The sequence below is a fragment of the Pseudoliparis swirei genome, chromosome 7 (genome assembly GCF_029220125.1).
Source record: "Pseudoliparis swirei isolate HS2019 ecotype Mariana Trench chromosome 7, NWPU_hadal_v1, whole genome shotgun sequence".
Lineage (NCBI taxonomy): Eukaryota > Metazoa > Chordata > Actinopteri > Perciformes > Liparidae > Pseudoliparis > Pseudoliparis swirei.
The window spans coordinates 9685515-9710455 of NC_079394.1; the positions used below are offsets into that span (position 1 = coordinate 9685515).

At 41.3% G+C, this 24941-nt stretch overlaps 1 long non-coding RNA gene across 1 annotated transcript; it reads left to right on the top strand.

Annotated features, from left to right (window-relative positions):
• The first annotated feature begins 2357 nt into the window (after positions 1-2357).
• On the top strand, positions 2358-15352 carry LOC130197352 (uncharacterized). Its single transcript, XR_008832429.1, has 2 exons — positions 2358-2439; positions 14335-15352. It is a non-coding gene; the product is annotated as an uncharacterized LOC130197352 (long non-coding RNA).
• The last annotated feature ends 9589 nt before the right edge of the window (positions 15353-24941 follow it).

Genomic DNA, 24941 nt, shown 5'->3' on the forward strand with positions numbered 1-24941 from the left:
CCTAACACACAGTCTTACATAACCTGGCAGAAATGTTAAAGGGGCCTCTGAGATTTCCCCTTCGGAGAAGTCTGGGAAAGCACATATGTCATGTTATATGGACCATAAGAGCGACTGGTCTATCATTTGGGTTGGTAAAAACTGACTTGTGACCAGCAGATACTTCATTCTGAGGATATGCCATGTTCTCCCCATATTTAGGTTAACATCCAAGACCCTCAGACAACACACAACATTGGCTGCTAGATTTAAGAGTTTACAATAATCTATGATGATGTGTTCCTGCCAAGTGACCAAGTGGTACAGCAAATAGTGTCTCACAGAAGCCCGAGTGAAAGTAACTTGACATTATTATAGTGCCGCAAAACCCCACAAAGCAGGCTTTGACACCAGAGAAAGTGGTGGTCATTTCATCTCCTGCAATAGTTTGCAATGCTTTCTTTTAAAAATGACGCTCTCATGTCTTTGAATTAAGCTATTAGCTTAGCAGAAAGACTTGATTAAGGTGGCTAATGCTAGTTGAGCTCTATCCAACATTTAACATCACATTACATTCCATGTCATTTAGCAGACGCTTTTATCCAAAGCGACTTACAATAAGAGCAATTAACCAAGCGTACAAACTCAGAACAACAAGAATACAGGTAGTAACATTTCTTCAAGCAAGTCGAACTACAAAAGTACTATGAGTAAAGCCATTTAAGTGCCACTGAAGTGCTAATCTGTGTTTTTATCCAGATATAGTCGGAAAATATGTGTTTGTTAGTTTCCGGCGGAAGATGTAGAAACTTTCTGCTGTCCTGATGTCAGTGGGGAGCTCATTCCACCACTGAGGAGCCAGGACAGCAAACAGTCTGGATTTCGAGTGATTAGCTCGAGGTGCAGGAGTCACAAGTCGATTGGCTGTTGCCGAGCGGAGAGAACACTCACTTTGTCACATATACCTTCTTTGTCCAGTCCATATGCAAAAAGCTTCTTGTCTTAACTCTTTTCATGCTCAGGTTTCCCCTTCAGGGACCGAAAACACAAATATATGAGTGACATCAATCTTTTCTTCTAACCGGTGTTAGTTATGTAATCAAACAAACAAGTGTATCTTTTTCAGATCAGAAAATACTTACGGACATTTTTTGTTCTTCGTATAGATGTCTTTAATGTATTGAAATACACAGAAAACAACACACCAATTGTGTCATTGAAGTGTGAGGTCTAAAACTTCCTTTAGTCTCAGTATTCTCATTTGGATGTAAATTGTTTACTAAAAGAAAACAAGAAAATCCACAGCTATAGAGGTGATTTCCACTGATGGTTATTGGAATAACAGGTAGGCATAAATAATGTACTGTAATCTTTTTGGTGAAGCTTCCTGAGAAGATTTCTTCTTCTTCTGTTTCAGTCATGCGGTCTCAGAAATTCAGGAGAACTCAGATGCTCTAGTTTAAAAGTGAATATTTTAGTTGTTGACCCTACTAACATGAATTAGGCACAATTCCATCAATTGGTTTTAAGTGAATAAACTAACTGACGAAAAAAAAATAGACTGCCTTGGTTATGTACCATAGAAAATGGAGAGAGTTCTTCAGGAAATCTGAAGTTTTCATTGTTCTTTCATATCAGCTGTTGGCCATGTTTCTTGTTGACCCTAGATGAAGACAAGCCAACAGTGGACACGACTGTGAGTTGAATATTTACCATGTTCTACAAATGTGTTTTCATTACCCATCGAGCACATTGACTCTTTATCCACAAAAAACCACCTCAAGCCAGTGTTGCTCATTGAGGAAGGTTTGCCCTTTCCATACAGCCTCCCTGATGCCATACCTATGGCTAGTCTCTCACTTCTCCTACCTCTGGGCTCCCTCCACCACTGAAGGCCTATTTACAGGTGGAGGAAGTCAAGATATCTCTATCCTAAAGCTACATTCCTCCTGTTAGTCTGACTGACTGATGTGTTGCAAAGAGACCTTTGATGCTTAAGGTGATGCACCAACTAGCTTCCTCCATTTGAACAGTCGGGATAGGACCGAACACAACCAGCTGCCAGTCAAACATAACTTAGTGGAAGAGCCTATCTGGCCTGAAGCAGGGGGAGCTCCGAGTGCTCAGCATACCTGTCCAGCACTGATTGAAATAAAGTGGATGTCTGAGGGCTGAATGGCCCGGACAGATCTATGAAACAGCAGGGAGGTATATACACATATACACAGGCCATGTTAGTGCAAGTGTGTCTCAGAGAGTTGGATGTGGGCTGTTTAGCGTTTACTGCTGTGAACAACGCACTTTCCCAGTCTTAATAAGTCCCAGCATGCATCTAAAGCTGCAACACCTCTGTTTTTCTTCCAGCAGCGTTCAGTCCACACCGACAGGGCTTCCCTCCAGCAGCCAGCCGGCCACAGCATACACAGCAGACACAAATACACATGGATATATGAGAGGCTGGTGAGTTATTGGGTGGTAATCATTGATGGAGAATAAGGTATATTTCTTTATTGTACTTTAAGTTAAATGTAGCTTCTCTGCACCGAGATAACAGCCATGTTGTTATGTCTCTTTTATATTTTTGGTTAAAAGTCCCATGGGTACTCGAGAGTATAATTTATGGTCAAACAAAAACCGTTGAGACAAGGATTTATGGCCTGTGAATTGTTTGTGTTAGCTGCCCCATAAAAGGCATCACCATGTCAGCTCGTGAAGTGAAGGAGGCTAGTGTAAATATGAGTGTGTGTGTGTGTGTGTGCGCGCATGCATGTGCATGGTGTAATCGGAAAATCAGCTGCAGTCCATATGGGTAGCGCTTTTACTCAACTCTGGCTACATCTCTGAGCTGCTACTGGATAGACAATCCTGTGAAATGGAAAGCTTGCTGAAGAAAGAGAGAAATAAGAATGAGGAAAATAGCTGCATGAATAATGAACACCCACTGTTTTAGTATAATACAACCAGTATAATACATTTAAGGGAGCTGCAGTTTATAATAATGTATTAAAGAGAGAAAAACATTCTTCGAAGGAGCTTTAGAGTTTAAGATCATAGACATTATGAATTAAAGAGTCTTTGTATCACTGTTTCTACAGTTTGACAAAAAGCATTAGCAAAAAGCTAAAAAACTAACGTTAGCATATATCCAGGATTATGCTGAATTTTACGATAGTGATGTTCTTGTCAGTTCGTATGTTTTGGATACAGTGGGAGCTCAAGAAAAAAGATAGTAAGAGGTCCTTGAGATTCAATCTCAAAAATTACATTTTGTGCTAAACTTTAATCCAACGTGGATGAGTATAATACATTATTATAAATAATAATAAAATCCTCAGCATGTCGACAGCCCCATCTCTACAACAAGTGAGGAAACAGTTGAGGAACATTTGAAATATTTGGAATAATAGTTTAACAAAACAATCCTGAGTCAAGATCTGCATTTATTAGCTTCATGCCAGTTAATAATTAACTTCCATGCAGTTTTTAAGATAATGATAAAGACACAATTCACCGTACGGTCTGCAAATGCTCTTCTTTTAAAAGAATGTCCTCTGAAGTCTATTAATGTGTCTTGTAGTTTGATCGGCAGCATATGGAGCCAACAATGAGGGCTCATTTCCCACAGTGGCCACCCACACAATATATATATGCAGTCAGAGTTCTGGATTCAAGCACTCACCAAATGGCTTTATGGATGTTATGAGCAAGACACCTTCTTCTGTGTCATTATTAACACAATTGACATGCTAAACTATCTTTGCTTTTCTCATAAATGCTCTAATGGAAAATGAACCTCACCACATTTCTAATTTACTGCTAAATCTGTAATGGTTGCTAACTGTGAGGTAATTCAATGCCTCCCTTGAAATGTGGACGATGACTTAACACCATGCGAGACGACAGCATGTTTCCCAAGCTGTTTTTAGATGTGTTATGCTTGTGGGCATCAGTCATAATGCCAAGGTCATGGCTTCTAGATGGCTTTTCCACTATTAGACCTCATTATAGCTCAATAGGCCTCAGCTGCTTGTCTCTTCAGCCCTCAAAACAGGCTCACACACACATTTATAAGCATATAACCCCCGATCCGGATGGACAGATGGACAGTCACACATGCACACACATACAATATACAAACACAAATACAGCAGCCCCCGTCAAACACACCCCGACCATGCCAAATGGCAAATAGCGGCCGCTGAGTGTTCCTAAAAGCTGGTGTTTGGTAAATGGAGAAGGCTGGGAGTCAAAGAGCGGAGTGGGTGAGTGCAGCAGGTGATTCGGTTTCAGGTCCCACTGGGTGCATTCCCTCACTCGAAACCACAAGCCAAGGTACCACGGCTGTCTGGAAAACAAGATCATCAACAGCTCCTGACACCTCCTGGACTGGGAGCAGGGGGCCGGTGGGGCGAGCCATGGGGGCTGCCAGAGACCCGCCTCGGCCCAGTCAGGCTTTTTTTTATGTTCCACCTCTCCGAGTGGCACAGTCCTCCATCAGAGCTGACACTTCTCTGCATGGGGCTCTGGCTTCGGCCATTACACATAAAGCCAACTAAACTTCATCTGCTTTCACAATATTTTGAGAAGACCACATTGAAGAGGGACGCAGGTTTTTGGGAATGTAATATTGCCACAGTTGTAGCTGATTATTAGTCTATGAATCCTATAGCTTCTAATGAGAATCAAAGAAACAGCTGATTAATGTATTAGAAGTCCGGATTGAAAAATGTAAAGTGAAAAATTAAGAGATATCATACACCGTTTCTCTTATTTTCCTAGTTATGGCTGTCATTCCTATCAGTAATACCAATATTATAAGTGTATTGGTCTTGCATTTGTATTGGAGATCTGAGAATGTTAAGACATCTCTAAAAAGTAGTCCAATGGGTAGAAAAACACAAGCAGCCAAGTGAGACAAATCTTTTTGGAAGAGCTTCTAAGCAAATTATGGAATTCTTACACAAACAGACTATATTTTTCTCCAGTTCAGATAATGAGCATTTCAGGGGCACTTCATTTGGGTTTTACCTCAATAAAACCTGCCAATCCATCTGATAGCTTGTGTTGTTTATACTCAATTGACTTTGTTATCATACAATGTTAACATAATGATAGAAATAAAAAAAAGTTGCAATAGAGGAAAATGATTATTTAACATTACCACACATACTCAACAGACATAGGACGGAGCCTTGACGCTGTGAGAACATGACATACATTCGTATTAGTTTTTAGGTTAATATTAGACCAGGTCAGGTTTAGACCAAGCTAAACTAGGCTTAAAGGTTAGGCTAATAGTTAAGTGTGAACATTACGGTTTCACCTCTTGCTCTGGGCTGACACCAGTAGGCCTACTGACCTCCATACATGTACATCCTGACAGCTAAATGCTACATCTCGCCCTCTTTGCCAATACGACATGGGGGGTTGGGGGGGTTGGGGTGCAGCTACTTAGGGAGGGAGGGGTTGGTTAGTTTGACAGGTTCACGGGTCGGTGGTGTGGATGTCCTCCCCTGCTGGCAGCCATGTGCTGAGGTGTATCGGCCAGGAACGGGATGCTGAGATGATGAGGGGAACTCCACGGGAAGGAGACTTTTAATGGAGGAAAGGCTTTTACAGACAGTTAAACTGCAAGACGATAACAGCGTGAGACAAAGCAACATCAGCAAGTGTCTTCAGGAAAAAGGAAGCCAAGAAAGATCTAACTCGCCATATACAGTAGGTTTTGGGGCATAGTCCACTGGCTGTGTTCTAGTTTGGTTGTTGTATTTCAGGATGATGTGTTGTGTGTTGGAAGAATGGAAAAGCACAAAATTATTTCAAAAACTTAAACAACTTCGCAATTTTTACCACTAAGGGACCTTTGCAGACAATTGAGGAAAAACCACTAAAGTTCAAAAAACACCAGCCTTCCTCCATTTTCAGGAGATTGAAAAACACGGGCCAATCAGCATGTTGTTTTCCTTTAACCTTTAATACTCAGTCACCTGCTGTCTGTGGCAAACAAGGGAAGTAGTGCCACATTAACCCAGGTGGTAGCCTATCCATCTCCTCTGATTTGAAGCCAATTGGTGGTCGAATGTATTTTGGCAAAAGATTAGATTTAAGGTGAAATGTACACTCTTAAGAGGCATAGGTAAAACAAAACAGAAGTAAAGAAAAAAACTTTACCCTTCTTTGGAACTTACTACCAATATAAAAAGAAAAATTACCCATGAAGAGATTTTAAAAGGGAAACGCACTTCTTCCTGCTAAAAGGTCAGACAGGTCACTGAATTAAAGTCCCCCGACATGTATCAGCAGAAAGACAAGTGAACTAGCGTTTATCAAACATCACAACTTCACGGCTCACATAAACGATCAACAGATGAGCGCGAGGAATGCGCAGCTTCCTCTCAGCATGACTACCAACATTGACTCAAGGAAATGATACCTTGGAAGTGGAAATAATAGGCTGCATGGCAAAGGCCATGACTTGAGAGTGAGAGGAATGAAAAAGAAAGGGAAAGCTCAACATGTAGCAAACAAGACCTATTTAGTTCCCACGGTGACCACGTGCGATACAAATTGCCTCCATTGTGAACACACTGATCGGCTGCCTTCACCGTCTGCTTCTCTGACACCTGCGGTGGATACAGATGTCAGCTAGCTCACCCTCTACAGGCTGCTTCAACATGTACATCTAATAATGCTATCATCAAGAAGAGTGACATATTGTGTTGCAGTCAGTTTGCCTTGCTTAACATATATTTATCAAAATCTGTTTTTTTAATCAAATTCCACTCATATTAATAAACCTAAATAGATTCTACATGGAGGGAACTTCTCAGTGTATTCATCCATGGATAATGTCTTTTTTTCTGTTGATAGGTGCAGCTATTGTTTCCTATTTCCTAATGTGTTATGCTAAAGAACATGTGCTTGTAAAACACCCCTGTAGGTTTAAGTTCAACTAGGGTGATCTCATCCTTTCTTCTGTTGTGATCTGCAGTAGGCGGCAAGTGGTCTGTTGTATGAGAAAGTTGCAAGATAACTGTGTGTGTGTGTGTGTGTGTATGACCTTAGATAGTTGTTTCGATTGATATCACCTACATACAACGACGTATTGTAAATTTCAGTTCCATCTCCCCTCCCGTCACTGTGGAGTATCAGATATGGGCTCCCACTATTTATGGAGTTACAATGGGGCTGTCAGGGGGGCTGAAATAGATGACGCTCCCTTCTGTGGCTGGAGGGCTTTGATGGTTCGCCTCTTCTGCTGCACATGTTCCTTCAGACTGATGCTGTTAACCCCGGGCTATACACGGCTGTCCTCTACACTGCCTGGCCATAACTCAGCTGGCTAAGAGGCTTTAAGAGTTTAGGTCCTGTATGAATTCAGCAAAAGTTGATAACATAACTTTACGTGTCTATTTACCAGATCCTTATGCTTGGGGATATTTCTGTACAGACCATTTCTCTGTATTATGATGTCTTTTTTGGGGTGATATGCTTTTGATAATGTATGAGTCTCTGCAGCCAGCACATGGGGGCAATCCCTGCTCATATTAAATAATGTATGTCTTGAGAAACCGAGTAATACCGATGAATTAGATGAAGAAAGAACAGAAGAAGAACGATTGCTACTGTTGACTGCAGATAGTGAGAGACTAAGATGACCCAAAGACCTGTGATACAGACATGATTGCTATCGGTGTGAACCATCTTAACGTATTAGGTGGATTCTTCGAAGGTGAGTTGCCGGAATGTCCTCTTCACACATTAGGACGACAGTCTCTGATTCACTGTCCAGAGTGTAGCGAACGTTACGAAGTGACCAGCTACATGATACCACTACAGTATCCGACCATAAATCATAGGTGCTTGTGCCCAAGGGAAGGCCAAACAATGCCCAACATGCTGTGAACTTTCCTCCTCTCTGTGAACTTGCCCCCAGGTAGCCATATCAGATGTTGCTGGTCCCATAGGGACACACTATGGTCCATAGTAGCTGTCACTGTCAGCATCATCATCTCATCAGATGAAGGATGGCCAGTTTTGAGAAGAAAAGCATTGTACTTCACACTCTTCATACACTCACAGTGGTGTTGATGTGATGGTGTGCCGGCTACCGATCACTTTGCTCACCAGGCCAGCCGCTATGAACTTTCCAGAGGAACTTGGACCCGCGCTTGATTGTTTCTCGGGAGTTATAGTTTCATGGTCTAGGAATTGCGTCGATTCCTGAACACAACAACAATATAATAAGTTGTCGCTTGTAGTGACAAGTACACAGAGAATTATCATTCACTCTTCGCCCCCCCCCCCCCCCCCCAGCTTTAGGCGGAATCAACTTTCAATTTGTTGTTTTTGCAAAAAAGAGCCAGTTGTTGTACGTTCATCATTGTTAACGTTGTACCTCCAACCTTAACAATCAAGGTATTCTAAATGCAGGTACATGTTACACGTTGGCGTTGGCAGTTCAATTAGGAGTAACAAGTCACACAAGGAAAAGGTAGTTGTTTATTATTAACAAATTTTTTGTGATGATAAAATCCAAAAGTCTCCTGGATAGAGGAAACCAGCTGATCAGAACAGCTGATATCATGATTGACAGCCCCGAACAGAGACAGCAAGGTAATTTTGAGTAAGCATGTATGAGCTGAGTAATTGGCTGATGCATGAGCAATACACTACATGCCTATTGACTAAACTTACATGATTGCTTCATTTCTTTACACATATTTTATTATTGTACACTATGGCTGCCCTGTCAGTATTTGCTATTGTAATCTAACTATATGTATTTAGCTGTTCTTCCACATGAGGCATATTAGAGCTCATAGAGTCAAGAAAAAGCAACTTCTAGAGTTTTTATTCGGCTTAAAAAATGTATAAATCAAAATAATTTCCAACACAGGGCTATAAGAAAAGTTCAAAAGAAGGAGGGTTCTTTGATAACTAATAACCTAATATTTGACTGGGGGGTATTTGTTGGGACAGGGCTCTAAACAGGTTGTTGAGTGCATAGCGTCAGCGGGTGGCATGTTTGGTGACAAGAAAAGATAGTGCAGCAACATCTCCCCGTCACGCTAGGTGTCAGTGATATTTCTTATCTTGTGAAAGTCCATGTTGAAAGATTCTTGTACACCTGCGGCCATGCAGCTCAATTCAACACTTTGAAACTTGTTATTCTCACCGCTAATGTTCCCGGTAAAGTGAAACCTCATACTCCTTTGTTCTGTTACAACTAGAGTTAGCTGCAGATGCATTTTCCAGATCTATGACATGAAATGATCTGCCATCTCACTGGTTATGTGTGTGCACTCATTCAGCTCACGTGTTAGGTGCAAGTGTTTGAGTGTGTGTGTGTGTGTGTGGGGGTGCGTGCGTGTGAGTGTGCAGCAGCTTAGCGGGTGTGAGATGGCTATCTGGGGCCATACATCAGGCCTGGTGAAGCAGTGGGCCCGTGTAATTATCAGGTCTCAATGGGACGCTGTGTTATTTTTGCCCAGGGTGAGATACTTATCTGGCCCTGTCAGCAGCCACCTGGATGGATGAGCCTCGCTCCTCAGAGCACCGGCTCAGCTTCCCTCCGCGCCAAAGACGAAGCGGTCGACTTCTCCTCTGCAGGCCACGACGACCTCCGCTCACGTACACGACAAATCAGCTCAACCAAAAGAGGGAAAAGTACATTTAGACTCCTGCTGGAGAACTTTGTTTTATTGTTTTTATTATTTTATTTTAATCTAAATTCATTACAACACATTGCATTAAATTTATGACAACGATTTTGATCATATAAAATAATCCTTTATAAGTCCCACAGTGGGGAAATGTCAGGATCACAGCAGCGGAAGCACATTAGAGCATTAATAAAAATAAAAAAGATAAAAATAAAACACAAAAACAATCACACTACTAAATACTAATACTAAAATACTAAATATATGGAGAAAACAAAATATATACACAAGGCAGTGACCAAAGTGAATTTTCAGCAGGTTAAAGTGTCCAGGAAGTCCTGAGTCTGCCAATATCCCACATGAATAAATATCTTTATTCGATTAAAATCTTTCAAGTTTTGTAAAACTCTACGTTATTTTTGTTACCATGCACTTAGTACAATCACTTGTAGGGTTGTTAGGCGTTTGAAGGTGATCTCTCATGATAATCTGACCACAGCTGTACGGGTTCTATGGCACAAGGATCATTTTAAATGTCTATTGTGCTTGTCATATTATATTATATCACACGATTATATTGCATTGTAGTGTTTTCTTTCTGTCTGGATTTTAATAGATTTCTTTTCCAATGGAGTAGAAGAAGCACAAATCTGCTCTCATCAGCCTCAAACTACAGTTTTTCTGGTGTGTGTGATCACTTATGTTTATGAGTCTTTGCACAGCAATATCACTGAAGTGTATTCGGCTGCCAGCCCATAATCATTTTTCTTTGCCGAGTGTGTTTGTTGTGGTTTATGCAAATACTGGAGGGAATATTCCAAAAATTAATCTGCATCTAAACTCTGTGAATTACTTTTTACTGAAACACACAACACACACACACAAATACACAGTAAGATATACAAGCACGCACAAGTACGAGCACACGGTATCTGTATTCAGTAGACTACGGGCCGTTTCCTATTATTTTTCCCCTGCAGTCCACTGATCCAAAGGTCAAAGGGCCAAGTCTAGTGTGTATTTGGGACACATTGTCAGTTTGAGCACAATTTACGGCCAGGAAAAGTTTACGGGCACATTTGGACCAAAGACAATAACAATGTTTGATAGATATCCTGGTGGAGGCACATTGTTTTTATATGTCTCTCAGCACCAAAATAGTAGTATTCTTATGATTGGTCTTATCCTCGACCGAAGCCTTTTCCTACAACTTCTCCCAAGCTGTGCACCATCCAGTGTTGGAAAGGTTACCTTCATTATGCAGTACAGGGATCTGAAATAAACTATTTCCCTGGGCACCTTTCAATACAGATGTTTGCTGGACAATATTTAATGTTGAACAAAGGAGAATGTATTCATTGCACTTTTTATATATGTGGAAAATAGCAACAAATCTGCATGAAATAAGAACTAAATGTGCTTTTTATGAAATGAGAATGTTGTGATTTCTTTCCTTTGACACAACGAGCACTAACACTTTGTACTGCTTCTACATGCTCTTTCTTTGTGGCAGTCATGGTTGGAACCTGCTTAACATTCTCACTGCGTTTTCAGACAGAACACAAGCAGAATTTGAGAGGCTGCACGTCAACGGAAAGACGTGTTTAGATGTGATTTGACAAAAGCAGCTAACCTTCAGCTGGTCTGTTTGGCAAATAAACACAAATGCTCCAGTTTTAAAAATGTCTGTCTTAGCACATAGTACCCCGACTAAGAGTCTACAACCCCATTATGTATACAGCAGTGCTGATGTTTCAAAAGGAACCAAAATTAACTGAACATTCAAGTTTTCTCACCTTAATATGAATGCTAAGATTTTCTGAAAAACACTAAACTCAAAATACAACTTAGGTCAATAAGTATTTTTAAAAATATTTTTGGGGGGTATTTTGTCATACTCATTGTTGGATAAATTCAAACTTGCTATTTGAAGTTGTTAATGTATTCAGAGGAGGACTTAAATTGTCCAAGTGTGTCATGGCAGTCGAATCCATCAAGTTGTTGAGATATTTCACTTGAATAAATCAACCTCTGGGTGGCGCTAGACGTAGAGTATTTGGGGCACAAAGTCAGTAGGATTCATTACATTACATTACATGTCATTTAGCAGATGCTTTTATCCAAAGCGACTTACAATAAGTCTTCATGAGTTCATGAAAGTGCATCCAATAGGAGTCGAGATAAATCCGGTTGGAATAGAGTTAAGCGGCAACCAACATCCCTAAAGCCGCAAGCATGGCTAAAAGGTTATTCACTTTCAGTACAGTAGTGCAATGACATTCAACCACCCAGACTCAAATTAAGTCTTAAATGAAGGTATTCACATAATAGCATGACATATTATTCGACAATATTGTTGCCTCGTGCAGTTAAAAAATGAAATAAAAAGGCAGTATCACCTGACATTATCCAGTGTTACAAAATGTGTTTGTTTGTAATGTGAAACAGTGCAGAGCCGACTTTGAGATCGTATCAGCAATTTGTTCAATCTTCTACGAGGATGTAGTGTCAGAAATTAATCCTTCTACTTTTATTTCAGACAGCACAAACATCTCATCATGAAAAGTCATCACTTATCAAACTGGCTTAGTGTGAACAGCATCATCAGTTCTACATCCGTTCTCCTGTCTTCCATTTGTCATCTGCCTGTTTTCAATGACAAGACAAATCCGCTGCTGAAGTCTTTTAAAGTGTTTTAAGAATATCAAATACTCAAAGGAACAACATCTAGTAAAGTGTTTTCTTACCCTTATTGGTGATATTTAGTGTGTACTGTATATGTGCACACACTGCAAAATGTGTCATCCCTTTTCTTTGTCGTGTAACTGAGTGTGACAGTAACACAACTATTGTTGCATTTCTTAGCTTTTAACCACTCCATTAGGCCCAGATAACCTCTGCCTGGTGGACCCTAGCATCTTAAAACCCTGTGACCCCGCCCTTGACCCTTGACCCGACCTCCTCCTCCCTGGTTTCAAGAAGAGACCGCTGAGAAGAAGTGGTGCTCTCCCAGCGCCTCGAAGGGAGATAGAGTTACTGGAGCATGTGGATTCATTAACAAATATCTGTCTGTTTGCTGCAGTAATGAGTAAGGCAGCAATTTAAAGTTGAGTGAACAGCCGCCTGGAATCCAAACTAGCGGGACAGGCTGCCGGTGTCAATCAAAAGTCGAGGTTCACCAACAGGGCATCTCCAGTCTACCTGCTTCCATCAAAACTAATAACATCGTCATGGGTGGGGCTGTGGTACTCGAGTCTGGTCCCTAGACCACTTGTTTGATGTCTTGCACTTGTCTTGGACTCATGCCGCGTTAGAACCATCTCGGGTTCGGCTATTGAGAACTGGTCATTCCTGGCTGCTGATGTGGGATCAGTTGTCACGATGTTCACAGAATGTTTTCCTGATTCAACCAACACAGTATTTCTGCAAGATGCATTCAACAGTGGCACAGCACCACTGTTAAAGATGTCAAATAGCTGCGAGGAGAGAAAGAAAGACGTAAAACCAGATCAAATGAGTTGTAAAAATGCAGTGCAGGGACTTCTGTTCTCTCCCTCTCTCTCCCTCTCTCCTCGTCTCTCCCTCTCTCTTTAGAGTCATGCAATCTGCACCACAAGCAATAATGGACGAATGCATATGATAATAAACAAATCAATTCCTATTTCCTACCAGAAATAGCTTGTGTTTTACAAATAGTCTGTATCCCAGGAAGAATGGAAAATAAAGTAGTTAACAATAACTTTACAGCACCCCTACTTCAATCCATGATATTTGCCTCGATCAGAAATAACTAGAAAATACAAATGTAATAAAACATTTAATTTCCCGGCTTTTTGGCTTGTTGGGAGCGATCCAGGTGAAACACGATCCAGGTCAAACATGTCTGTCACATATAACTGATCAAATGCAATATTTCTTAATGAATATAACATGAGACAACCTAAATTATAGCCATTGATTAGTTTGATTTAGTTAGAAGATCAATATTGTCTGTTGAAAAATGATTTCTGTCCATCCTAACTCTTCAGCACGATCTTGGCATATGAAGGAAACTATTGCCCATTATGGCCTGGAACAGGACTCTCTGGACTCAACTGTATCTAGTCATGTGTTTGAGTGTCCCAGAAGAAAAAACATAGACTTAGTGGAGTGATAAGCCTTCACAGATGAATGAGAGGTCAGGGGAGGGAGAGGAGACACATGGGGCTCTGACACCCCCTTCTGGTCAGGGATAGCAACAGCAGGGCTTTTGTAACAATCAAATCAAAATCTTTATTAAAGCTGACCGAAAATACGAGTTAAACTCTGGTGAGAGAGAATACATACGAGTCAATTAATTTTATTCTTGGCTTCAGGATTTTTCATTCCTCACCAGAACCTTCCTGCCGAGCATGGACCCAGTTGCCTTTTGTACCCAGCAGTTTATACAGTGGCCTAATTAAAAACTCTGAATTTGCAGCACTACAATGTTTGAGCAGCAATGTTTATTTTCTGGTTCAAAATATGGAAGCCAACGACTGGCACACGGAAATATAAAAGAACACCTACGCTTTTTCTTAATTTATATTCGTTTTACTCTTCACATACATTTATTTTTTTACGGCAAACACTTTAAAAAGGATTAGACGCTAAGTGTGACGCTGAGTTATGTTGCGCTACAGCTGTATTACACGTAGTAATCCTCCAATAGGGTCGCTCTGCAGTGACGTGAGGCCTGTTCAGTCTGTCAGCTGAGCTCAGGATGGGGAGCCGGAGGATTTCATCTCAGCACTGACAGATGGACGAGCAGACAGACGGACGGGCTGATGGACGGACTGATGGACCGGCTGATGAAGCGTGGTGGCCAATGACCCATAGAGCCAAACTTGCCCGGCTTTACAAATCCACCGATGCATGCTGCTGCTGGTCTGGACCCCTGCTCGATTGTGTCTAATCTGTTGGCATGTAGATGTGTGTCAAAGCACATAGTCTGAGCCTTTTGCGTTACATCTTAAGCATGCGCATTGTGTGAGTGCACATGTTGCTCGATGGCGTATGTGTCCTTTTACATGTATAAATGTACATTTGTATTGGAGCCTGTATATCTGCACGCATGTCTCTCAACACATCCCTCTATTTGTGTACCTGCTGGCCTGCTTCTGTGCTCAGATGTGCTGCTGAGCTATCTGATCAAAGCCCTGCTAAGCCGCGGGGGAGCCTCGCCACACAGCCTCGGAGCTGCAGCGGCGGCGGCCTTTGCAGAAGAAGTGTAAACAGCTAAGGGCAACAAGTGCTCCGATCACACAGACAGATAGCAGCTGTGAACAAGGACTGTGGCTCGCAGGTTCCTATCAGATGAACTGGACATGTGGTGCTCGCGAGGAGGGTAATGCAACATGAAGACCCAGTTTTCTGGATTTCTATGGTTTATTTAGCAGAGCAGCTTGAAAAGAAATGTGTGTTCATGTTACCATAATCTGATGTGATTGATATTATTGGTTTGAGGCTCATCTTGCAAGAAATTAGTGAATTTTGCATTTTCTCTGTTTTTAAACCATCACCTTAGTTAATCCTGTTTTAGTGATGCAAATATATTTATATATATATATATATATCTTTGTATTTAATTTATTTTCTGTATAGAGAGTTTTGAAAAGCAAATTGATCATTCACAAGGCACACTGAAACAAATGCCTGCAAACACTTGAAATAAAGAAGATAAGAACACATGGATTGTCTTGTTGATGTTGGGTTTTTGCTGCTCTTACACCGTTTCATCCTATTTAAACATTTGGAACACTTTTCTAAGTTGTGTTTGCCGAAACAGAGCTTCCAACAGACGGGCAATCGCACATGACCATGGGGAATTTAGATTCCTATCCCAATGATTTGCATGTTTTTAGATTGGATCAAATATTTAAGATGAAAAGAACAAACACACTCCAGGACCAGGAATTGATTTTGGATAGTTTTTGCTTTGAGTCTGATTTATGTTCAAAAACACGAGACAGTTTCACTGTAATTTAATCCAGGTAACTTCCATTTTATCTTGTCATGCTACTGAAATGGAAAGAAGAGGAAAAGATTCATAAATCAACTTTATTATGGTGTCTTCACGCTCAATAATCTCTATTGTCATCATAAATCCCGGGAAGCTAAAACAGACTATTGCAGTGGTTACGTGATATTTCAATATGCTGAACAAAGGCTTTGCCTATGGTGGAGCTCGGCGGTAAAAGTACTAATGATGACATGAGAATGATTAGATTTTAATTATTTCTTAAAGGGCATCATTTATTGCAGCATTACAAATGAGATAATGGTTTATTTTATGGGCTGCCTAGCTACGCTGTACGCCCTTAACACAAAGATATCACTCAAGCTTGGAGAAATAACCACTGAGCTGCTTAATGGACATTGTTTTTTGAACAGACTCCCATGATTTAATTCCTGATGGCAATGCTATATTTACCAAAACATTAACAATTTGAAACATGAGTACTTTTAACTGTGAATTATGTTTATAATGTTGTTATCTGTTGTCATCTGCGCTGGATAAAGAGTGAACGCAGGATCTTACAACTTAACTCACGTAACATGGGTATAGCGTACTTCACTTACTGACTTACGCTACTTAAGTTACGTAATGAATGTTCTTATTTTTGCCAAAACCAAGATGTTTTGGGAAAGCAAACCATGTAGTTTTCTTTCAATTCACAACGTGCTGGCAGGTTTAGAGTGCCCATTTTGCTCCGTTCTAATCACTATAGTATTGATAATAACTTATAATGGTCATTTAATAGGCTTATAACATTTGAAACTGCTGTGTTGTCCTTGAAATATGTTTGTTTGACGATGATCTTCATCTTCAAACCTGCCGATGCAAGGTCCACACTAGCATTCAACCCTCAGGGCCGGTCATATCTTTTCAAACAATTACCGCAAGGCAGGTCAGAGCAATTCCATTGGGCACATACAATATATCACCTCATAATGCTTCACGGAAAGCTTGTTGGGTTGCTGCTGCTGCAGTGCTGTTAGCTCATAGAGGAATTGTTAATGTCACAATAGGATATACAATCTGCATCAATCCTCCAGTGGGAGTCACCCGGGCCAAACTAAACCAAATATCTCATCTACAATGTAAAACACGCACACAGCCATAAACACGCTTCAAAACGGAGCGGGTCGTGGCCTGAAAAATGATTTTAACCAGAACTGTAAGCGTTCGCTCTCTCTCTCTCTGTCTCTCTCTGGCCTGAGCGTTTATTTATGTAGATTGGATAGAGTGGCGTATAATTATTCCATCGCTGCCAATGTCTTCTTTTATTTATTCTCCATTTCCTTTTCTCCGCAGGGCCGAAAATGTTCTCGGGATAGATGAGGCAAAACAAGAAGCATCTATCTTCAGGCACACACTGGCCTCTCGTACATGGATCCGAGTACAGGTTTTAATTATTTGAACGTTACTTTATCGTGAAATATCCTGGGGGGTGACTTTAATAGCGTTGCGTGTGTATTGCCACTATTAATTATAGCTCTCGGATCTAGATGTGTTTCTATTGGAATATAATGACGAGTGTGTGTTTGTGTGTGATGCAGACGATTGATCGTTGTTGTGTTGCTTTAAATGTACAAGTGTCAACTGCACTGGCAGTCTGAGCATTTCTATACGTGTGTGTGCATGTGTATTTTTCCATTTCCCGTCTTGCCTTTAAATAAAAGCAGTGCGACTGAGCTGTTTATTGGCTCAAGGTCTCTGCAGCGGTAATGATGCATGGAGAATGATGTGGGTTGAACTGGAGACTGGGAGGCCTGCTCACCCTGGACTTTCTGAAGTTACAATCCACCCGAGCAAAAAGCCTCAAAGTCTGCAGAGGAAACCGAAACAGAAAAGTGGGCTAAATCAAATATTTGAAACACACTGAAGGAGTGAGAACATTAAGTCGGTGTTTTCACACTTCATTGTCACACAATTTCAATAATGTTGTGACATTTATGGAGCAGCGAAATATGGGTGATTTTATATGAATACGATGGCTTTGGATCAAAAATTCATCATGTGAGGATTTGTCACCTTAAAATGAAGCAACAGACACCTTTGTTATGGCCTTATTCTGGGCACGAGTTGTGACCAGGTAAGACTGGGATTTTGAGAAAAAAATGGATACACATATATATATATATATATACATACACATGAATATATATATATACTTTCAATCCTCTTTTAGATATTAGTCATGACATCAAACCAATGTCTAAATGTGCACAGTAGATTGATTTTAAATTGAAAACCAATGAGATTTGAAGGCTGACACCTATATTAACTGTCCAAATGTAAAAAAATAGACGATATTTGTTCCCATAAATTTCATTGATGCAGTTGATTGATATCCCAAGAATTTGTTCTGTAACCACCTGAAACAGCTCCGACCTCTCCAAAGCAGACTAATGAAAAAGTGAAGCAATGTATCCTTTCACGAGACAAGCTGCGTCCTTCATCGGCAACAACATCCCCTCCGAAAGAAAAAAAGAAGTCATCATTTGTCTCGGGGAAGGAGTGTGTGTCCTTGTTTGTCAGAGGACAGGGGAAATGGCCCGCGATGTTGTGGGACACACAGGTGTGTCGGAGTTGAAAGCATTGGGCATCCTAGTCAGGGGCGTGGGGCCCCTGATACGGTGGTGAAATATAGCCTTGTTCCGCACAGCGAAGGGCCTGACATTAGAGAGGGTGATGACAGTAGCAGTTAGGAGGGTCAGAGCAAACAACACTGGAGAAAGGGACAGGTAGAGATCATTCAGTGTGGAAACTCAACTAACGTATTCCTACAGTTATACGAACATGCAAAGACACAGATTAATTAGCAAAACAAATAATATGTGTTCGACATGACCTGCATATGGGAGGTTTTATTCCAATGCAAATCAGCTCAAATGAGCTTTGAGGATCCAGAAGGATTCAAATGTTTCTGTAAAACACTGTTTTATGTGATTTATTCAACAAGTCAAGATAGACTTTGTGCCATTGCCTTCTGACTTGACTCGTACAAGTGTTTCACTGACCAGTGCTTTAAAAATAATCTGAGGGAATAAACACATCAGTTCAGGAGAATTTGTGGCTTGTATGGCTTGTAACTATATGCCGAAGCATTTTCATTTTTTGTTCCTGAGTTCATCATTTTTTAAAATAATTTTCCATCAGTAAATAGGACACATTTTTAAACTAAAAGTTGTAAAGGCAATTTTATAATTTGTATTATTAATTGACGTGATGATCCTATGACAACATACAATGACCATATATATATATTTATTTATTATGGAGCCAGTGATTTGTTATATTCAGAGAGAGAACAATATTTTCTGCGAGTAGTGTCATAAATTCATGAAAAAAAAGTTAGAAAAAGGGGAAAAATCACACATTTCAGTATTTGGTTTTCTTCATAGTAGGGCCAATTCATGGCAATGTCTAATATGGTGAATCTGGGCTAAAAGTATATCTTTCTTAACATCCAAATCAAAAGTATTTTATTCGATCATTTACTGTGACTGACTGTCATGATGAAGAGCAATAAAAGACAGCTGAAAGAGCCTGAAATAAATCAGGTACGTCTTAAATTCGGGCTACAGGTGAAGACGAATACATTACTCAAATTCATTTTGGATGTGGATTACGGATTTGCAGAATCACGAGCGAAACGTCTATTATATAATCTGTTCATAGTTTTTGCAGTGCAGCTGCCTTGGGCTGTCTGTTCCCCATTCTGGGTTATTCCATATCATTTTAGCATAAAAATGTAGTTCTGACAAGGATTGGATTTGAAAGGAAGATGTCCCTGACATCCTGGTTTTAATCCTGGCCTTTTTTATCTTCTGATTTGATGATACATGTTCTACTGTCCACAAGTATTTTGATAATCTGACTTTCCACAGTGTACATTTGATTATCAACAATGCTTACAAAGCATTTCTAATAATGCTTGTATTTGCAAAGTGCCATCTTGAACCTGCACACACTCAGGATGCATGTTAATGTGGGTGCAGCAGAGCGGGGAGGTTTCTCTCTCAACCCGACCCATACGGACGCTCCCGCAGCAGAACTACTGTCAGCCAATTCTCTAACAGTCACTCGAGGGTGGCAAGGTCATTCTTTCTGCTTGGTTAGGCACACGCAAGCACACACACTCACACACACACACACACACACAGGTGCTCATTGTTCAGTCAGGCTGCCATCAACCATCATGCCCGGGGCTATGAATCCATTGGTGGGAGAGAGAGAGAGAGAGAGAGACTGAAAGTCAGAGAGGGCTCTTTAGAGTAAACAGGGGTGAGCAGGTCTCCTTTTTCTGGTCAGATGTATTGGACTGGGAGACGACCCCAACTGTCCCACGCATGAGTGGATCAAGTGATGGGCCAGGGTTGTGTGTGTGTGACTCATGAAAATGTTAATTGCCTGGTAGTGGTCAGCAACAGGCCAACTAGAGGTCACCACTGTGATGTACAGCGGGTCACTATTTGGAGACCTTTGCATCTTATTGCAAAACATTACAAAATACAAAAGGTTTATGACATTATCCATTCTTAAATAGGACAGTGATAGACTATTTTAATAAGAATATAATATTGGGACTGCCAGAGTGTGTTATTGGACATACTGTGATATATCCAATAAAATGCAAATAATAAAAATAATTTGAAATGCTAAATAATGAAGGCATTAAATAACAATTAATGACAAAACTAACTTTCATTATTTTTTGGAATGATATCAATCAGAACCGCAGTGTTTGTTACTTTTAGTAAATCACAATACAATTAGCATTGCACTTTGGTAGTTTCATTCCAATAGTTGGTGTAAAGGTATTTTTGCTTTGAGCTGACCAGATTGTTTGGTGTCTGTCCTGAAGCTCTGGTGTGTGTGGGCGGAGCTAAAGGACAAGCTGGCGGAGCAGAGGACGCTTGTCTTGGTCCAACTCTTGGCAGCGAAGGTCTTTTAGAATAAGTACGGGAGTCTACAGCCATGTTCGCGGCTCTGACAGTGTACGAAGGGATGTGTTGAAATAAATGCTTTTGGCATCATTCGATATTCCTTGATTAGTCATGCTATGGTAATATCCACATTAAAGACTTTTAACAGGTATAATATTTGCCATGTTTTCCATCTTAGTTGTGCATGTTAGCATGCTGACCTTTTCTCATTCGCAGTAAATGCTAAAATGCTGACGCAAGTGGTAGACAAACGTGTAACATCCTGTTGGAACTGGATGAAAAGTCACCAGATCAATGAGGTTATTACAATAATAATGTACCAAATGTCATGTCAATCCGTCCAATCGTGTTCACTTTTCACTGTCCATTTCGTTCGCAATGACGGACAGACAGATCGACAGCGCCATGTTGGTATTAGAACTATGTTGGCGAAGAACTACCAATCTAATGGAAGCCAAAAGGCTTGCATGCATATTGGCACCTGTGTATCTGTCCCTCTTGTATGCAGCAGATTTGATTCCTTCACTGAAACATAATTGGATACCACCTGCATCAAAGAGCTTCCCCTCCACACAGCCGAGGCATGGCCATGTTTCAGTGACAGGCAAATTGATTCCACGATCGGAGGGGATAATCTGGGTAAGGAGGGGGTTGAGGCTGTGATTAAGGCGAGACATTGCGAGGGCGCCACAATCAAATCTGGCCACGCAGATTCCTATCAGATAATAAGCTGCATACTTAGAGCGTCTGCCTTCCTGCATCTCTATTTCTCTTTCTTGTTCAACAATGCCACCCCTCTCCCGGAGTGGTTTTCTGATTGCCGCATCAACAAAAGCACGACAGAAGTGGAACGATAGACAATATCTTCAATTTTCACAGTAGCCACCATCACAAACAGTACGCCTGGGGCCTGCGGCATTCTGGGTTGAAATTGCTTTGATCCAGATAAGAGTGGTGATAGTGTCGACCAAAGCTGTCTTTATTATTGAGCGAATTGTATACTGTATAATCCAGCCTAAAAACACAGACATCATCAGATATTATGTAAACATGCAAAAATACAGGTGGAAAGTATGCAGGTATATTATTTGAGAAATAATAATAATATCTAATAAAACAGAAATAAAAATACGTTCATCCTTCAAGTCAAGCTGAGGCACTCTTACCCAATATCCCACACATGCACACCCACCCGAATGCACTGCAGGCCAGATGCAAACACACTGTCCGTACACACACCGTTGTGCTTACTGTTATTTACTGCTTCCCAGTGACAGGCTGTTTGCCTAACTACTAGACCTTGTTAACCCGCAGCCTATACATTTTGAAATCATGTTGCTTTTGCAGCCTCTGGGTCAACGAAGCATCGCCCTGCCCACTACAGCGCCGGACGAATATTCTCAAGTTCTTCTCCTCTCAGTCTGTCAACTTTAAATTCACAATGAACCATTCTGCACTGCTGAATTATGTACGGTGTATTTCATGTGGAAAGCTCAAGAAAACAGTAACGTCTGCACAGCTAATGTGTCTGTGGTGCAGGTGCTAAAGGAGAAAGTGAAAAAACACCTCCATTCAAAGCAAACAGTGAAGTGGTTTTGGACTGTTACTCCTCACTATTGTTGGCCTGTAACATTGTTAATTAACTTGAGTTATTACAAATATACCAGTGTCAGCGAGATATCTAAAATGTGATGTGTAAACATAATGTAGAAGCTGCAATATATCTTGATTTATTGCTAGCTGAGATCTCAGACGTGGATTATCATCAGGACACACTATACCAGATGCTTTACTAATGGCCTAACACTAAAAGCCCAGTTGTAAAAAAAAAGTTGCATTAAAATGCAGCTGTTTATTATTTAGGTTTTTTTAGCTAACATTGTTCCCCAGTGGAGATCCACTTATGGGCACCGTCGATATGAGCAAGTGGAGCTCAGTTGAAGGAGCGTCTTTTTCCTTCTTCCCTTTTCCTTCCTTGCTGCCATCTCAGGTGTTGGCAAAGACCAAAAACAGAGCTAAATTGGGAGTGAGTTAAAATTACATTCATCAGGTTGCCGCCTCTAAAATAAATGACAAGTTTGCTCCATGCCTGCTGCTTGTGGAAAGAGGCAACTGTTGGCTAATGTATTCACCATGTCAACTTAAATGTGTATTACCTTCAAGTTGCAAAACAAATGCTTAAACGTTTAATCAATGTTACGATTAACTGTATAAGTCAGGGAAGTACATTTTAAGTTTCAATAAATTCTTCTGCCATTTTTCAAACTTTCAGTTTAAAAAAGATTTATACACTTTTTGCCATTTATTGACAATAAAATGGTCGATTTTGAGCATTGTGCAGCACACAGCGTCAGCTATTTAAAAACTTCAATCCAAAGATATCTGCACTGGCCTTCAAACCGTCAAATCCTGTTGTGCTACTCATCGTGGACTTGTCATTTGGATTAAATCCGGCGCGCATGAAGTAGAACAATATAAACTCTCAGTGTGAGGTTATTGATGACAGACAGGGGATGTATAAATCAGGGGAAAGATGGTAGTCAAGCAAGACAGAGGGGGCAGGAAGTCTTCAGAAGCTATACGATTTTGTATTTTATCTACATGTGTGCGCTAAGCAGGGAACCAGAAATCCCCTGGCGAGCACCTGGGAGCAGAGCTTTTCACTTTCTGTTCCTTGCAGATAAGCGCTGGCTGCCCTCTCCTTCACCGCCTGCTGTGCCTGTGGTGCTGCTCCATTGCCAAACGCAGAGAACCGTGGTTTTACCCAGCAGCCCTGTGGTGTAAATGAGCATACCTGTACTAATCTCATGTTGGGTGGCAGACACATAGCAGGTTGAGGTAAATCCTCTCCTGGGGAGATGGGAGCTGAAAGAGCAGAAGAGGACTTCCCTGGACCTCTGTTCTTCTTGCTTTACCCTTCGGGCCTGCAGTCCCCAGACCCCCAGACATCTGATTTACACGCCATGTGGTTACATCGGGGGAACTGGACGGACAGGCAGAAACCTCGTGTCAGGACACCCTCTCAACCGTTGCCTCGGTCTTATTTACGAGGCCACTGGCGTTCAGCTCCACGGCTGATCATTTTTCCATGCAGGATGAGTCCGTCTGTGGATGCCGGCGACGGAGGAGATCGGGTGGGTTCAATTCTCAATCTTAAGGCCAGGTACAAAGGCAGGGTTGGGGTCTTCATACACTCCTATTCTATCTGTAGTCACTATTAAAGTATACACAGATTATTGATTAGCATAAAGCCAAATGATGCAATTTCCCTATTCTTCCTTCCTATCACTGTCTCAAGTGGAATTAAAACAATTACTTGGGTTTGTCATGCATTTTGTTTCCATTCAACATGCCTAGTCAGCTCCTACTGCACTCAAACATAGAAATATCCAAAGTTGGCATGTCACTGTCTGACACTTCTCTGCTTTATGGACCATATTTCTTTTCTGCAACACATGCTGGGCTTCATCTGGCGTGTTCATGCCTTTCTCTTCTAATCTAGTGCAATTCATTTTTCCTTTACTCTCCTCCACTCCACTACAGGTAGCGCATGCTTTGTTAGTGAGTGTTGGAGGTCACTCAGGCCTGGTGTCATTACTCAGCGACTGACAGACTGACAAGCCCTCTTGTCTTGGCCCAGTCGGCTGCAGGTGAACCCAAATAGCTGGACCGTGATGGATGGCAGCTGACAGCGGACTGACAGCGACCGCGGGGAGACTGAGCCACTGTTGCCGCTGGCGAATCATTTTGGAGGTCACTGCAGGAGTTTGGATCTGTGTAAGCATGCATCTCTGTTGGCTGGTGGAGTTTTATCAAACACGGGTAGGGATGGCTTTGGCTATTGCCTAGAGGTGAAAATTAAGGAGGAAGAGTGTGAGTGGAACTTTAAGCAGTTTGAATCTCTGTGTTGCTTGGGACGGTGTCGATGGGGAAAGTGAATGGATAGCACTCTGCACTCCATCAGCAGCTACTGGCCACGTGCCCTTGAGCATGTAACTTTACCTCCAACTGGATGGGACTTTCCTGCACGGTCAGTTCCCAGTTCTGAAAGTACGGAGTGTGTTAACGTGGAGTATCACTGAAACACACTGACTTTCATGGGAGACTAAATAAAAGAAATGCCTCTCTGTTCGTCTCCCTGATCACTAAACTGGACTTCTTACCTGCCCACAGGGGATCAGGTTACGGGCCTTCATATCTGGCAGTCAGTGGCACTTATATGAGTGACTACTAGATAAGATCAAGAGCCCTGTGTGTGTGTGTGTGTGTGTGTCCACTCTAAAACTCGGGCCACGGATCCATCAATCAGTTGGAAGGACAAAG